Here is a 5,298-nt window from a genome sequence, read left to right as displayed (position 1 = left end):
GCTGTTGTTTACGTAGTATCAATATAGAGGCGAACGTGGTAAAAACGCCTGCGCTAATTGGCTATCACATCTGATTAAAAAAACATTGACAGACAGAGAAAGCAGAATCAATGAACATGAACGGATATTTAACGAGGAAAAGGAGTAAAACTGTTTACACGTCCGTTATGTGTATATTGTCCTGTTGCTATGGCGATTGTAATCGACGTGGGCCAGGGTGATATTAGTTATTCTTCGCGTTTTACTGTTTCTGTTCACAAACACCGATATAACGAATATGAAATTGGGGGCACTCTATCGAAAAGGCACGTAAAATTCCACTTTAAAAACCATTTTGTTTGTAACGGGAGACAAACCGACGCGTTTCGTCCACACTGGGTTGTTCGGGCTCACTCCGGCTACTCTCCCTCCGAGCAGGCCTTGAAAGGCCCACTGGTGCCGACCGGCCGCCGCGTCATCCTCAGACCACAGGCATCACTGGATGAGGATCTGGAGGTGCATGTGGTCAGCACACCGCTCTCCTAGCCGTATGTCAGTTTTGCGAGACCGGAGCCTCACTTTTCAATCAGGTAGCTCCTCACTTTGCCTCACAAGGGCCGAGTGCACCCCGCCTGCCAACAGCACTCGGCAGACAGGATGGTCACCCATCCAAGTGCTAGCCCAGCCCGACAGCGCTTAACTTCGGTGCTCTGACGGGAACCGGTGTTACCATTGCGACAAGGCCGTTGGCAACCCCAGCTACACGTACCAAAAAAGAAATTGCAAACGTCTGCCGAAACACTAGAAAAAACGCGCCTGGCGGCTCTTAGCATCAAATGATAACTATTTACAACGTACCACAGTTGTGTAAAGGACGCGGAGACAAATAATTTAATATAGTACGATTTTGGTCTACCGAATCGGGAAACTTCCTCAAATTGGCCTACAAAAACCAACTAAGCTACAAAGCATGTGCATCGAGCGACGTTTTCCAATATTCTCTCGCTCTCTTCGCGCTAACTATTATTCCTAGAGAAAAAAGAATAGGACGTTTTTAGAAGAAAATTTAATGTAGTGTAATTTTGTAACAGGATGCGTTTTCGTTAGAGCGCGCGGTTTTCGATTTATTCAAGAAAAATGTGGAAAAGTAATCTTCAAATGCACCCCTAAGCCGACACTCAATCCCCCCTCCACCACCAGTCAGGATTTTCAGAATGTTCTTTATGACACTCCCTCCAACTACAGCACAAAACTTTGCGACTATACGAGTGATTTGTCATGTTCAGCCCTTTGTGGGCTTCATTGACTGGGTTATTTACGCCACTGATGTTTGTGTAAATTTCACCTCCCAGTTTGTTGAATTTTAACAGCATGAAAGTAACAGTTAAATCGTTTTGTTTGTCAGCTGCAGTGCTTCAGATTGTAATACGTAGCACCGTTTTATTTTCCCGCTTAAGCGACGTCATGTAAGCAAGAAATATTAACTGTTAGATAGCAGGGTGTGTCCTGATTAACTGTATTAAAAATGCTGAAAATTTTTTTTTTCCTTTCCCTGTTTGATGAACAAGCAAGTTCATGACCAACTAACGCGGCGTGCAGCAGTGCGGGTCGCTGAAGGAGTAAAGCCTGAGGCGTCGCCAGCAAAATTTCCTGGATTGCATTGTCAAGAGAGACTCCGTATTTTGTCGACAAAACTTGAATAAAAAATACGGAATATTATATCTGTTTCTTTAATGTCTTATTAGCTCTAACATCTGTCACGGTATGCACAATGAAAGGAGGACAGTATCTTGGCGTTGTGTACGTGTCTTGAACTGTAGAGTACGTCAGCGACTTAGTTCTTCATTAAGGAAAATATTATTTAGTTTACGTAAATTTTATTACAATGGACAAGCGTGCAAGCAGTTTATTTAAAAGAAAATGTACTGGTCTGAATTGCAAGACGAGTTTTAATGCTGATTGATTTGGAGAAGTCATTCACAAAACAGTTACGTGAAATATGAAGAATAGCTGTGAAGAGTAGCGTCTCTGGACCGTGAATCAAAGTTTACTCAGTGTTGTAAATATCTCTAAAGGTGGTTAGGAAAATAGAAATAATAAAGGCTAATTAGAATTATTTTATACAGATCATAATAGATTTATCAAATCACATCTACAAGAAATATTTTTACGGAAAAAATTAAGAGACTAATAGTCAAATGGCAGCTGTAAATTATCGATCTTAGATTCGACAGGTTATTGTTTTTCACAAGCGAGCTGTTTCGAACTTAAGCATTAATGGGAAGTGGTTTTACGATCTCTTCTCTCTCTATAAACGGAATTACATCGTACTTAGAAGATTTAAATAACGAATTTACAACCTCTGAAGGCAATAAAATTAACAAAAAAGAATATCAGTATGCGGTGAGAGGACAACATTACGCTCGCTCAACCAGTTACTCCAAGAAAATATTTTGTCGCTATTGTGTAGAGACTATAACTTCACGGTAGTAAGAATCCAAACCGGTTCATGTGCGAACGAGCGAAGCTGCGATACTTTTTAGCCAATGGAGTGTTACCGAAAACAGAAAACTAGTATTAAATATTTTCAAAAGATATTTTTCTCATCGTAATTGAAGCAAATCAGTCAGTTCGCCGCATAGTCCAGCTTAATACGAATAGAAGACTTGCACCACGCGGTCGTTCCACGCAAGGCTGGGTCTCTCAACCAATAATGCCATGCGAAAAAAAAAAAAAAAATCATTTCATTTTCACTACGAAATTAGTACGCTTGTAAGCGTTAAGCTCGGGTCGAATTGTAAACGTATTCAGATTTTGCATAACGTTGACTAAGGTCTGTTTTATTTCATTACTCACGGTAAAGTTTAAATTAATAACGTTAAAGAAATAGCCGTGGCATAATAGCTCAGTCAATGACGACAAAAATGGTCGAATGTGGGAAATAATTCGCATGTCCACCAACTTTTGTACAGTGGTAGGAGGTACTGTCGTGAATAAGTTACTAAAAATGCTAACCAGGAGGGGGGGGGGGGAGCGGTTCGTGTGGGGGCTGGATCCCCTGTAGGATAATTGGCTTTTGTAGGCCAATTTGGGGTATGTTCCCGACTTGACAGATCACAAGTGTCCTATATCAAATTGTTTGTTTCGACTTCCTGTAAACTGTTTCAGTACGTTGTGAACAGTTATTGTTTACACCATATACAAAAATTCATAGAATATCAGATGTCTGCAAAATAGAGAAAGTCCCAAAACAATGGAAAAGGACATTGATACACCAATTTCATAAGAAATAAGACAATACAGACCCTTACAATTATATGGTAACCTCACTCCTTCCAGTAAATTATAAAATTCTCTCTAAAGCGTTGCAGCAAGCGGACCCACACATTACCGAGAATCAGGCGGGATTCATATGATACCCGAACACTACTGTCACATTTGTGGATTTCACAATTTTGTTGACAGACAAACCGTGTTTAATGGTCTAGAACAAGCAGGAACTAATAGAAAGACCAGGACCATAATCCAGGAAAAAATGTAGGGAATCACCTCAAAAGTGAATTTCATGGGGAAAAAATCTCAAATTTATTCGAAATTTACACAGGAGTCCAACAAAGAGTTGACTCATCGGTCATTCTTGTTCAACGTCTTATTGGAAACAAGTAACCAGAGAATGTGGGAAACAAGTACAAAATGGAAAGGAGAAAGGAAAAAGAAAGACTGTGAAATGCTTGGCCTTTGCAGATGAATTGGCTACATTAACGAACAACAAAGATGAAGGCAAACTAGTACTACACAAACTGTATCAAAGCTGAAAAACTAGACTCCAAATTTCGTATGAAAAATCTCAACATACCGACACCAAATCAAGAGGAAAAATCCCACTGAAAACACAACCAGGGAAACTCTCGCAGGTCACTCAAGTCAAGAGTATATGAGAAACTATCCAAACCACAGGACTGGATACAACCTCCAACGCAGAAAGCATATTCGAACTACAAAAGGCGTAGAAACTGACATGGAATCACTACAACAAAAGAGCAATATCTTTTAATGCAAAATTACGTCACAAGACTTTTGTTTCACCAGAGGTGTTATACGCAACAGAAACCACATGACAAAAAAGCATGACGTCGAGGAAAAAGAAGGGAAAATTCTTAGCATGAGGCTGTTCTCCGAGACGGAACTTGGGTCAGTACTACAAAGGAACTCTACGAAAACACAGTCAGTACTACAAAGGAACTCTACGAAAACACAGACAGAATCGATGAAATTAGAAAAAAAACAGCTACAGTTCTACGGACACCCATGGTGGATGGATGAAAACAGACTAACTAACTACAATTTTGAACATTATTAATGCAAGTAAATCAAAGAAGAGTTGAGTGAAACCAACAAAAGAATCTGGAACGACGGGAAATCTCACAAGACGAAGTTAAGGACAGAAAACAAATCAGAACTAAGATCAGATAATAAGAAAACTGAAAAAATCCCAGGAAAAGAAGCAACAGGGGAAAATATGGAAGGAAGGAAGGAAAAACACAGTGAATTAATGAAAAAGTTTTGGGAAGAAAAGAAAAGAGGAACAGGATGTGAAACTGTATACAGGGTGTTTCAGACGTGATGGTCGATATTCAAGGATATGACAGGAATGATCATTACAAACAAAAAAAGTTAAGTAAACACGGGCTCTAAACCGCTCATCTTAAGAGCTATGAGCAATTCTTGATTTTCGATATTGCGAAACAAATTCTTTCTATTGCAAGCTCTTTGCTTCCTATATGTTGGGAACTATAATATGGACCAAAACAAGAAAAAATGTCCAGTAAACACATGCTGTAAAATGCTATGAGCACTTGTTCATATTCGCTACTTTGAAACACAACTCTTCTAATGACAAGTGCTCATAACTTTTAAGGTATGCATTTCAGAGCACTTGTTTACTGGACATGATTTTCTTGCTTCGGTCCATATTACCACTTCCCAAAATGTGGAAAGCAAAGAGCTTGCAGCAGAAGAGATATGTTTCACAGTGTCGGAGATGAAGAATTGCACATAGTTCTTAAGGTATGTGTTTCAGAGCCCATGTTTACTCGACTTTTTTCTTTCAATTGATCATTCCTGTCATATCCCAGAAAATTGACCATCACTTCTGAAATAACCTGTATAAGAATATTCAAACTGCAAAAGATCTACAACATGACATGGAGTCACTACAACAAAAAAGCAGTGTCTCGTAATGCATAATTACGACAATACGATATGGTTGTTTTACCGGAAAGCATTATACGCGGCAGAATTAAAATAAATGCTACTCTA

General features: G+C 39.3%; 1 pseudogene; it reads right to left on the bottom strand.

Annotated features, from left to right (window-relative positions):
• Positions 1–612: 612 nt before the first annotated feature.
• LOC126212623 (5S ribosomal RNA) lies at positions 613–730 on the bottom strand (annotated as a pseudogene).
• Positions 731–5,298: the final 4,568 nt, after the last annotated feature.

The sequence above is a fragment of the Schistocerca nitens genome, chromosome 1 (genome assembly GCF_023898315.1).
Source record: "Schistocerca nitens isolate TAMUIC-IGC-003100 chromosome 1, iqSchNite1.1, whole genome shotgun sequence".
Classification (NCBI taxonomy): Eukaryota; Metazoa; Arthropoda; class Insecta; order Orthoptera; family Acrididae; genus Schistocerca; species Schistocerca nitens.
Note: the sequence above shows the minus strand (reverse complement) of the source record. Positions and strands in the feature narration are given on the sequence as shown.